The 12,497-nt window shown below is 47.3% G+C and overlaps 1 long non-coding RNA gene across 1 annotated transcript; it reads left to right on the top strand.

Annotated features, from left to right (window-relative positions):
* The first annotated feature begins 223 nt into the window (after positions 1–223).
* LOC147653678 (uncharacterized) lies at positions 224–5,717 on the top strand. The gene is made up of 4 exons (XR_015285687.1): positions 224–389; positions 954–1,954; positions 3,350–3,470; positions 5,291–5,717. It is a non-coding gene; the product is annotated as an uncharacterized LOC147653678 (long non-coding RNA).
* Positions 5,718–12,497: the final 6,780 nt, after the last annotated feature.

Here is a 12,497-nt window from a genome sequence, read left to right as displayed (position 1 = left end):
TTGCTGTGCTTCGCTTTGCACTGCATTTGTATCCATGCATTTGTCAGCTTTTCTTGCCTTTTGTTTTGCCAGGCTGTTACTGCAGCAGAGAAGTCAATAAACACAAGTTTCAAGTACTTTTCAGATTATGATTATGATATAACATTGCCATTAAATCTTCTTTTTCCATATGCTGCCTCATCCAGAGGGATCTTTTAGCTTCTGTTACACTCAATTTTTACAGTGAACCACATGCTCACTAAAAAGAGTAAGAACCACAAGGCCCAGTTCCCAGAGGTGGTGGTGGCACCTGAAGGGAATGGACAGCAGGTGGAAGATGGTTAAATCCTTAAGACAGCCCTGATGCCATTCTACACCCCTGTCCTCATTCTTTGTCCAAAAGATGATGGGTGAGTAGTAATCTGTGACAACTCTGGCTGGAAATTATTCTGCAGGATGGACTGAAAACATGTTTCTGTGTCAATCACCCCTCCTTTTCTGATATGCACAGTATCAACACAAGGAGGGGAAAAGGAATTGTTTAAGCTGGGACGAGGTGTAACCAGGGGCAATGGGAGGAAACAGAGCAAAGCAATGTCTAGGCTGACTATCAAGAAAAACATCCCAACACTGAAGCCCAAAAGGGCTGTTAAATATCTCCCAAAGGAAGCAGTGGGAACCTTTATCAATGAGTCATTTCAAACTTTGAAGGACAAAGCCTGAGTGTGTGGAATGGTTCTGTGCTGGCAGGGCATGAAGGGTCTTTCCCATTCCTCCTCGCTGACTCCCTGCCCTCGCCCTCCTGAGAGAAACAGAGCCTGAAAAACACGAGACTGGTGGTCCCTAAATACAGGCACACAGAAAGAAAAACAACATCCTTTGAGATTGGGAGCCTGGGAAGTGTTTTTTAAATTAGCTTCAATAACATGACAGATGATAACAAGTTTTAGAGTAATTTTCTTTCTTTTTTTCAGCCACATGTGTCTGTTCTGGCAGGAGCTTTCTTGTGAATTAATGAAACATCAAGGCTGTACTGCCAGCCAGATTGGAGTGGTGTGTTTCCAGGAGAGAGCCTGAGCTGGCAGACCCTCAGCTGCTACAAATCAATTAACTCCCTCTGATTCCAGCAGAGAGGGCCACCAACTTACAGCTGCAGAGGATCTGGCCCATTCCACATTGGAATAGAAGACTTCTTTCATTTTGCCGAGAGCTGGACTATTTAAAATTTAAATGCCGTTAAATTTTAAAATCCCAATTTAATTTAAAATTCCCTTTGCAGTCTCTTTTAGTGACAGCATTCATTTCTGCTACAAAGAGCTGAGACCTTACCTTTGCCTGAGACTGCCACATCAGGGTTTGCAGGGCTTCACTGTCCTGCGGCCAGCAGGTGTGATATACCTTGCCCTCAGATTTTTTGATGAGCCCAGTTTCTTGCTTCTCTTGGCCAAATAACTGTAATAAGAATAATCATGGAATCACAGAATCATGGAATCAAAGAATGGGTTGGGTTGGAAAGACCTTAAAGATTCTCCAGTTCCAACCCCGTCCCACAGGCAGAACACCTTCCCCTACACCAGGCTTCTCACAGCTCCATCCAGCCTGCCCTAAACAGCCCAGCACTCCCCAGATTGCCTGAATCCCTGGAAAGCAGCAGTGTGCCTTGGTGCTGGAAGGAGTGGAAGCACGATGGAGAGGGAGCCCCTTGTCTATGGCAAAGCCCTGATGCTCAGGCAGGCTGCAAAGACATAAAGTGCTTCTAACAAGTATGGCTCAGCACTGACTACACTGTGTGTGTGCTGGAGGCTTCAGTTTTGAGAAGAGAGGATTCTCCCAGCTCCCTGGACAGACTTCTGGACATGTTGCAGGGCTGTTGCAGTGCTTGTATTTGTGGGGAGTGAGTTTGACCACAATGTGAAGAGAAGCCCAGTGTCTGAGTGTGTGACCCTGGCCATATTTTGCTATGCCAGCTTGACAGGTGAGTGTTTTGCCTTATTAAAAGTTATTTCATGGAGTCTGGTCCCCAGTTAGTTGGGAAGCAGTGAAGAAGAAAATCCTCTTTTCCCTCAGCTCATGGCCATGAGGGAAGGGGCTGTCCTGGAGAGCTGCAGAAAAAAGCAATAGAGAAGAGGTGACAGTGCTGGGAGAGGGGAAGGAGGCCAGGGGTTAAAGCAAGAGGAATGAGGGTTAAAGGGACCTTGGAGGGGCTGAGGAGGTGTTGTTAGACCTGGGAGAGCAGTGCCTGTGCCCACAGGGAGAGCTGCACCCCAGAAGGCAGCACCACATCCCAGGCTGGGAGACATCTGTTCAGCTCACCCCTTGCTTTTTTGTAAAGATGGGCAATTTTGAGCTTCCAAACAGCAACTGGGTTTGTAATTTGGCAAAGAAACCTGAAAAATACCAAAGCAACAACTCAAAGCACGTCATCACAAAGTGTTACAGCACATGCATTTAGCACCTCGCTGCAAAGCCCAGCTGAGAGCCAACTTTCCAGTGTAATTTTCCTGCACATCTGCCAAGCAGTGCATGGAAAGAGCCATCTGTGATGTCTTATGGGGGCATTTCCCGGTCACAGCTTCCAAAGGATAACTAAAAACACGGAGTTCTGTACATGTCATTGCTCCAAAGGGCTTGAGTTTTCACAAGAATATAAGTTAAAGCTGAGAGAACAACTGATGACTCCTGCTGTTTAGTCTCCTCTGTCTGGATCTGGAGCTAATCAGACCACTTGGTAAAATTAAGTACTAATTTTAAGTACTAAGTACTTCATAATCCAATTTATATTTTAAAAATTTTGCTTTAAGGAATTAATAGCATGCCCATCAGGCACTGTTCATGAAACATTTTTGGGTCAGGCGGTATCTTGGATGACCAAGATCCTGATGGTGTTGACATTTCAATCTCCAAATGATTGCCCATGAGAAAAAGTGATAAAGGGAAATGGTGCAGTGCCCATCCCTGGGAACACTGGTCCAGCCTGAACTCCTTTTTGGGATGCAGGCTTTTGCCAGGCACATCTTGTGCAGCTCAGAACGTCTGGAGGAAAGTCCATATGCAAGAGGCCAAGACTACATGATCTAATGGTCCTTTTGGCCTCAGAAGCTTGAATCACTGAATTGGAATCTGTGAAAAAAGTGTCCCCAGCTGTAGGAATGAACTGGCTCGGTTGCAAATGGGTCAATTAAACTCAAGCCGACAACCCTCTGGGGTCATCTTAAAAGTTACAAATTGGATTGAAAGGCATGTAAGTACAATTAAACTTCTGTAGTTTCAAGCTAATGCAAAATGTCTCATTTCCTGTCCAGCACTCCTGTGTGATGTTCCTGTGCTTGCCCAAAAATCTGATGCATTATTTTCATATCTCTCTACAAAGGTCTCTAGTTGGGATGCAGTGTGAGCATGAGGCTGGAGTTGGACTGACCAAATGGAAGGCCCATCCTGCTCTGGGAAGTCACAGATGTCCCCTCCAGGTGTTAAACCAGATGATTCTTGTGGTGAGCAAAGGCGGGACCCTGTCACCTTCCTTCCTTCCTTTGCTTTCCTCTCCTCTCCCACTGACACAAGTCCTACTCCTGCTCCTCCCATCTGCTCCTCCTCACAGCTTCTCATCCCCTCTGCCCCTCATCCCCCTCCTGTTTCCCATCTCTCTTTAAAACACAAAGCTTCTCCAAAACCTGAGTAATTGGATTTTACAGGAAACAAACACTGTCTGAACCAAGCCAGGCTCTGATTTGCTCTTTTTTCTGGGACAAGGAAAATCAGCTATGGAAAATGCTGTAAAAAGCTGGGTGCCACAGCAGGGTGGGCTGCGAGATCAGCCCCCAAGAGCTGAGCAGGGCCAGACCCAGGCAGGAGCAGAGCGTGGCTGCAATGTTCACAGTGCCATCTTTTGGATAAGGTGGAAAACTGTAGTAAGTTCCCAGATCCATCCAAAAACTCTCCAGACAACCCTCCCACAGAAAAAGATGCTTTTTATCCTGGCTGTTGCCAAAATCGCTGCCTTGATTCCCCTTGGAGTTTTTATGAGGAGAAGTTATTCTTTCCTTCAAATTCAGAGCTGCTCTGTGGTGTGTCTGCACTGCATCCAGCCTCTCTCCAGTCAGCTGCATTTCAGCAGTGCAGCACAGGGAAAAATACTTTGGAAAGGATTTTTCTGCAGGAACTCGGGTGCCTGATGGAAGCCTCTGCGGCTCCTGATGCTGGAAAGCCTGACCTCAGGCAAGAGCAGCATGGATGCAGAGGAGGCAGCAGTTCCAAATTTGCCTGGGCTGATTCAGCTTTAAGGCTGAAATAAAGAAAAACTCTAAAACCCCAGTATACCCTGGATGTAATCTTATACTTCCCCATGTAGCACACCAATGATGCTGTAGTAGAAATGAATGCTGCACCTCCACTGGGCTTTTGAAATTCCATGAAAAGACCTGATTCCTGAAGGGGCCTTAACTGAGAATACACTCATCCTCAGCAGTCATGCTAATGCTAGCTGTGTCTGAGCCAAGATTCTGTAAATCCAAGTCAGCTCTGTCTCTTGTGCCTAATAATATGAAGCAAGAAATAGCCGAGCCTTAGAAAAGCTGTGGGGTTTGGCCCCAGCACATATTGATTATCTAGCTCAGTAATGGAGCCCAAACTTGTGGTTCTTGCCAAAACAACAATCATTTTAAAACTTCTGCCTACAAATCAGACTGGCTGATACTGGGTGTGCTGAGCTTGTTCAGACTCACATCTCCCAGTTTTAGCTGAGCTCCCTTTTGTTTACACTTTCCTTGAGCAAAGTATTTTTCTCGTTGCATGGATTCAAAATACTCGAAGACTTGTAGATATTTTCTTCGGTCAGATCCTACTGCCATGAAATTAATGGCAAGATTCTGCTGATTTTATTGTGATCAACTTTTCGCCACTGAGAAACTCTCATCTTTGCAGTAGCTGCCAGAAAGCAGTGCTGTATGAAACCAGGACTAACTAATCAATGTGATGAAGCATAGGGTGTTCAGCCAAACCATCCCATAAATGGGAGCTTAGCAGAGACATCTGAGCTACTTCTATCAGCTCAGTGAGGAGAAATTGTAACTCTCTGGTCAACCCTGTGTGCCAGACTCTGTCATCGACCTGCAGCAAGTATCGCTCCAGCCCCTGACTGTTCCCATTGGAATCAGGACAAATAAAGCTGGCAGAACATAGCCTGGAGTGCTGTTACCCTGAGCAGAAGGTTAGGACAGCTTCCCCACATTTACATTGCTGAAAATTGCCATCATCAATTGTCTGCACCCATCTGAGTTTCCCTCTCCCATTTGTCAACTGCTGTCTTACACAGGTTTGTGAAGTCTGCCAAGAGAAACTATGCCTGCCTAATCCTGGAAGTGTCCAAGGAGCTGGATGGAGCTGTAAGCAACCTGGGATACTGGAAGGTGTCCCTGCCCATGGCAGGGTGTGGAACTGCATGATCTTTAAGGTCCCTTCCAAGCCAGGCTACTCTATGGCTCTATGATAGTCCTGTAGCACCAGAGCCCCTCTCAGCACACCTGTGCCAGCAGAACAACCCTGTCTGGAGGGCTGCTTCCTTCACCTTCTCATCCCTATTTCCCTGCCACACTGAGCTGGAGATGAGGGCTAAGGGGTGGAAATACCTTCACTTGATGTGGTGGCATGGAATAGAAAGCTCTTGAACACAGCTCTTTCCATGCAGATGGAAAGCCCTTGGATTTGGAGAAGGCTGGATTAGTTTTCTCAGGACTGAATGCCAGAGTAAGGACAACGTGTTCACCAAGTGGGGAATCAGTCAGTTGAGGGTACAGGTGCCTTTGAAATAAAGTTGCTCTATCTGGGCAACTGAGACCCCCAAAAACCCCTTGTGAGTAAAGGAGCACACTGAGCTCTTTAGTAGACTTTGAGGGAAGCCCTCAAACAGGTGGGGGCATGCCTGTGCTGTTCTATGTGCACAGTAACCCTCTCTCAGCTGTTTCCTTGGTGTGCTGGCTGAAGTGCTCTTTGATGCCTTGAGAAAATGTGTGCATCCCTCCAGCCTCACAGGTCCCTGCAGACATGGGTTGTACGCTGGGACACCAGAGATGATGTTCTGAAGCCATGTCATGTGAGCAGGTGAGAGAGAAAACCCTCCTGGGTTTCATGATTTTGTTGGGAAATACCATGTCCTGAGTGTGGATGCTGTTTGTGCACAGCAAATGTGTCAGGAAAAGCAACCCTAGAGACCTGTTCAGATGAAGGGAAGCCTTAAAGAAAACCAGTCCAGCAAAAGGAGTTTTATTAGGTCTCTGTGGCAGATGGATTGAATTATTTGAGCTTAAGCTAATACAAACTTTCCATGTCAGACACTCTGAGTTTCACTTCACGAGGACTGAAGTGTTTTGGGCAGTGTCTCTTTAATGTGCTGCTGAAGTTTGCACAAGCAGATACACGTATTTGGGGCTGCTAAAATAATCCTGTGTGTGAGGGAAACTGTGAGCAACTGAGGAAGAATATGACACTTTTGAAAACTAAAAGATGCTTCAGAATCCGATGCATGCTTTGAAAAATAAAGACATTTTATCACTGAAGGTTCCTGGCTTTTGACCAGGTGCCAATCTGAATCTGGTGTTTTGCAATTTCCATTCTGCCATCTCAGCTGTCTCTCTCAGTGGGATTTTTGCCTGAGTGGGAGCAGGAGAGCTGGGCCCTTGGACAGCAGAGCTGTTCCTCCCCCAGGGACAGCCTGAAGGGCAGGGTACAGCAGTGATTTTTCCTACAAATGTGACATTACAAACATCCACATCCATTTAGGAAATCAGCTCACCCTGGTAAAGCATGTCTTTTTGACCATGTTTCTTCAAGATCTCTGCTTAACTTTACTCTTACTCCTTGAAACAAAGCTTTGCACCTGCTTGTGTAGTTTGCAGGACAAGAGACAATGCTTTTTTATCACCCAGAACCCAAATAACAACTTTTTGCTCTATAAGTCTCTGTGCTCTTGAGCTAAATGCTATCAATTCAGCTGATGGAGTTAACAGCAAAAATGTAGAAGGAAACAGAGCTGGCGAAATAGCTTGTGATTATTATCTGAGGGCTGGGTGGAGTAGCTATTGGAGAGGCAGCAGCTGGGAGCTGGCTCTCCAGAATAGAGAAGCTGACATTACAGAACTTCTTTCCTTCTTAAATGCTTTGGTTTTCTCTGAACTTTCCAACTTCCCGGGAGGGGTGGCAGCTATGTGACCTGCAAACCCCGGGGAAACTGATCCCAGCTTTTAGATCAAGGAACTCAAAGTGACAGTGGGAACAGAGAGGAAAAACAAATGCTTCTTTTAAGGAATGCTCTTTGAATTATTTATCTGCCTGTTACTGAAGTCTGTTTTGTTCCTCACTGTATAAGGCAGTCTAATTACAAGTATTTAAGACACAAATAAATTACCTTGCCAGCCATGATAAATGCTGCTTGTAAAGCCCAGAAGTACTGTTTCTGCAACTGCAGGCAAGAAACCTTAATAGACCACCTGTTAGGTGAGATGCAAAATTATCACTAGCATGCTATGAGTAATCTGAATTCCAGGAAAATAGGTGGTATTTCTTTAGTGTCCTGGAAACTTGTAGCCATCCTTATCTGTTTGCTACATACCTACTGCCAGTTCCTCAGGGATGCAGCAGGGCTCATCTTTAACTGGATGCTTTGAGAACCAGCAAGGTACTGTAAGGACAATGACCTGGCTTTGGGTGAGTGTCCAAAGCTTTGCTGTTCAAATGCCGTGGGAGCTTTGTACCTGTTTTTTCCTGGCACCCCATCCCTTCATTCTTTTTTTCCAGCCTTCAGAAAGCATTTTGTGACATCCCCACTGATACACGGTGGTTGTGCTGGGGAAAAATGACAACGTAGAACATAAGCACCGACAAAAAGCAACTCCATGGGTAGAGATAATGTTGATAGAGGCAGACTTCTGAAAATACCTGACAGACTTCAAATGTCAGGCTGCTTTTTGAGCCCTAAATAAACCTGCTTAGACTGCTGCTTTTGTTTTTTCATGGCTGCAAATTTAATTCCTTGCAAAGATGTCCTGTGATCTTTCAGCTCAAGATACGGCTGTCTTCCGAAAGCATCAAAATGGCCTGGAGCAAAGGTCTGTGGTGGCTGAGGAGAAAGACCAGTCACAAAGTGATGCCAAAAACCATCTCCCTGCGGCTGCAATTGGATGCTGAGCCATCAGCCCAGGCTGCAGCCAGGAGCTCTCTGGCTATGAGCAGCTAGGAGGAAACAAAGTTCAGATGCAGCCAGAGCCACAGGTCCTGCATCTAAAAGTGCCTCTCTCTGGGAGGAAAAACATTTTTGGCCCACGCATGACTGCTTGGTCATACAAGGCAGTGGTCTAGGCTTCAAACTAGGCTTACACAGGGCAAGAATGGAGCCTAGACTTGGTGTGAGATATACGAAAGGACTGGACCTGCTTAGCTTGTGTAGGGTGCCAAGGGATGGTCACCTGCTCCCTAGAGTGATACACCTCAATCCCTGAGCTAAAGCCTGGAACATGGGCTGGAGGAGGAGCTCAGGCTAGCATGGGGTATGTTAATTATCCTCTGTTTGCACTGGGACCTCAGGGAGGTGGGCAGGGCTGTCCCTTCATCAGCCATGAGCAAGACTTTGCAATGTAAAGTGTTAAGCCAGACTTTCACAGAAGTTTCTGAGGACTTTTTTCTGGGGCACACTGTGCTTCCTCAGCAGTTTTGGGATGCCGGCGAGCTGACAGCGCTGAGCAGCTGGAAGCACCACTTGAAAGCTCTGTTCTGCTCTGTATTAGCACTTCAGTGGGAAAAGGCTACAGGAGAGGTTTACCTGCTGCAGCTCCCTGGGCCCAGTACAAGCTCCATCTCTCTCGTCTGCCTGTCTGCAGCTCTGTACCTTGCCTTCAGAAGCCACTTCACACACTAGCACAACGAGGGCTTTCTAAGGATGCAGTAATGTCCTGTGGAAGCATCTGCGTGGAGCATTTGCCAAAGCAGAGGTCAGGGGTGCTCTGCTTCCCGCAGAATACCTGCAGATTGAGTGGCAGCCCCTGAGATCACCTCAGCAGTCAAAAGGATGGCATCAGACTGTTAATTCCTGTGGCACCACTGCTACGGTTTCCTGGGTAAAAGAGCCCATTCTCGCTGGCACTATCTGCAGCAGTGAGCAATTGGCCAGGGCCTGTTCTCTGCCCCGAGGTCAGACAAGCATGCCCAGAGCCCAGCTCATGTCCTCAGGGCTGACCTCATTTTCTCCGCAGGACAGGGTGAGCTCACCCATTCTGCGGTCAGCACCAGCCCCAGAGCTGCCAGCTGGGACATCCCAGGGCACCATGGGCCAAAACAGTGGCAGGGAATGTACTAACACTTAAAAAACACATAGGGCTCTGTGTTGCTGCTTGAGGCCATGCCTGTACTCTGGTGCAGATATCATCACTGGAAATAAGAGGAGAGACTGAAGTGATGCTCTGCTCAATTATAAACTAGGCAAAAGCTTAAATTATTGTCCCTTCCCCCAGGAAACTGCACAGGCTGCCTGGGGAGAGCCTTCTGTGCTACAGGGATGTGTGGTCTCTCCTCCGTGACTGATCACAAATTGATGGGAAATGTGGCAGAGGCATTGGGCACGGCAAGACCCATCTCTCCAAGCCCAGAAAAGATGGGAAATTTACAGCTCTGCCCTGTTTCCAGAGGAGCTTGCAGCAGAGTTGTGTGGTGTGGCTGAATCCAACCCCTCCAGTGAGCTGCCTTTCCACGTACAATCCTGCCAGGCAGCCAGAGTTCAGAGCCTGGCGGAGCTGCTTCCCTGGGATGACAGCAGCATGAGTCAGTGATGAGCTTGGTGTAACCTGCTTATTTATAAAGACTGTGTACAAAGACGATTTTTTTCCCTCCTTGGCTGTGGCAGACACTTCCAGCAGGGAGAAGCCTCCTTGCTCTGAGCTCACAACGAGTTCCCCCAGCGCTGATGAGGCCTCGCTTCTCTTTTCCTTTGCAGGATCCCCTCGGACATTTGGAGCCAGCAGTGAAGAACACACCCCTATCTGCACGTTCCAGCTTCCAGGGAATGGCTGCAGAGGGTGGCCGTGGGCAGGATCCTACTGCAGGTGTGTGTAGGTACCTCAGGCACGACCTAGAGGTAACCAAAACCTTCAAGCCCCAAGTTGTGACCCCTCCAAAAGGCCATACCCTTCCAGCTTCCACCTGACTAATCATTCCTTCCCCACCTTGTTTTTTTTTTCTGAGCACTGCATCAGTGTGATGTGTGTAGCCCAAGAGACCAAGTCTCCCCCCTGCCTTGTGTCAGGTACCAGAATGACAGCACAGGACAGGGTTTCAGACGTGCCAAGACAACATTCATTTGCCTAAATGTAGTCATGCAGTGCTATTTTAAGCACATTTGTTTACCCTGCCCAGCCTCTGACTGGCTGTTTTATACATCCCACAGTGCCCCACACACCCGTATGGGCCTGACATGTCTGACTCGCAGCCCCTGAGAGTCCTGTGCCCTTCTGGACTGGCAGGGTTGGGCATGACACACACACATGACTAAAATAGCACAAGACACGTCTGCTTCAAGCAGCTAAATCCTTCCCACCAGGAGCTTCAGTGTTTCCCTGGATGGTCTGCAAAGTCCTACTAGTCCAGCTGCTGAAGTCTTGCTATCCAGGGCTAATTTTCCACGTCAGTGCAATTTTAATTTTCCAGAGTTGCGCCTAGTTAGGACTGGTTATTTATTGTTCCAGCAGGAGAAGGACTTGACAAAATGTTCAAAGCCATATATAATAAAGTTCAAGATAACCTGGCACTCACAAGAGCATTGAACAGCGTAGAAATGCCAAAAGCAATATAGGATTTGATAGGACTTGGCTGGCTGCATGGTGTGAATACTTATAGATCACAGGTCTGAGGCTTTATGGCACTGCCTCTTATGTGGTCATTTATTATGCCTTAAAATGGGTGAGCAGTCAGCCTTTGAAGTACTTCATAGCAACTTTGCAGTGGAATGGGTGACTGTAAAATGCGTTATCATTTGGTGCTTTAAACCTATTAATGCAACAAGACCCTCCTGCCCTAATGCTTGCATTTTCTCATGACCAGGTTCTGGTTCTACTTGCCTTTTGGAGGAAAACTGGCATCTCTGGATGTGTGTGTAGACACAGGCAAAGCGATAAGCCTGCCTTGCTGGTGGCACCATCTAAGTAGGTTTTGATTACAACACAAGAAGTGTTTCATTACACAAACCAACTGCTGTTGTGGTAAAAGAGCAAACAGAGCTGTGGCCGGAGTAGGTTTCAGCTGGTGAGGCAGTGCAACTCCACGGGCACCACAGTGGTGCTGCTCCAAAAGGTTTCAGCTTCTGGAGCTCTTTGACATCAGCAGGAAGCAAAGCGGGAAAAGGGCAGTTACACAAGAGTAGCTCCTCCTCCTTAACCTGCTCTGCTCATCCAGATTGGCTTTTACTTCTGGGGTAGAGGGTCAGTGCTCAAGATGCAAAAATGCACCCCCTTGTTACACACAGGGAGCACTGGGGCACAGGGATTCAAATCCAGCCACAGCACCACCACCCTTAGGCATGTGGGACATCTCTGAGGTCAAGGAGACTGGAGGGCCAGTGCAAGCTGGCCCATGGTAGTGCGACTTTGTGGGGCAGCGGGGTGGGAAGGTCCCTGTGCTGAGCAGATTTTTCCATCCAGCCCTCCCTCAGAGCTGTGCCTACTGGGACCACCCAATCTTTGGCTGCAAAAGGAACTAAGTTTGGTGGTTTGGAAGCAGAGAGATGGGCAGGGTTAGAGGGGTAGTGAGAGTGAGTCTACCAGGGGTTATGGCACATTGCCAGAGGAGGTCTGGCCTGCAGCCCTTTACAAAGTCCAGTCTGCAGATGTGTCTGAGTCCCTTACAAATCGATGTCATTTCTTTGGGATGGAGATCAGAAATGGCTCATTCTTGCAAGAAAGGGGAAAAAAAAAAAAAAAATAAAAAAAAAAAAAATGTGGTTTTAAAAGCCTGGACTCTTTGCCAGCTGGAATGGGAAAATCAGGAGAGAGGGAGAAACATGAACTGCCCATTTTAACTGTTATTTATACAGGAACCCAGCTACATGTTGGTCTGTGAACACATTCCCTGCTTTTCTCTGGCACAAATGCAACACAGCCATGAAACATGAGTTAACATGACAAATGAGACCTGCAGCCTGTGGGTCTTGGCATTTTCACTCTGTATTCCCTTCCCTTGCCCTCAGCACACAAGCCCTGTGAGAGCCCATCAGGCTCAGACAAGTCCCTGGGGCTGCAGCAGAAACAGAACCCCAAGGTTCCACCAGCAGCAACCAGGGATGCTGGAGCAGCTGCCATTCACTCTCACTTATGGCCCAGCTCTTCTTGTGAATGGCAAAGTCTTCACACTGAAGGCCAAATACCAAGGGAGCTCTGGATGTGTTTAAACAAAGCTAAGCTTAATTACAGCTGCTCAAAAATTAAATGCAGAAACAGAGTGTATTTATGTTTGCACTCAGGAATATATAAGGCTCTCAGGCAGAT

The sequence above is a fragment of the Cyanistes caeruleus genome, chromosome 4, assembly GCF_971803275.1.
Source record: "Cyanistes caeruleus chromosome 4, bCyaCae1.hap1.1, whole genome shotgun sequence".
Taxonomy (NCBI): Eukaryota; Metazoa; Chordata; class Aves; order Passeriformes; family Paridae; genus Cyanistes; species Cyanistes caeruleus.
This window is presented reverse-complemented; position numbering and strand designations above follow the sequence as displayed.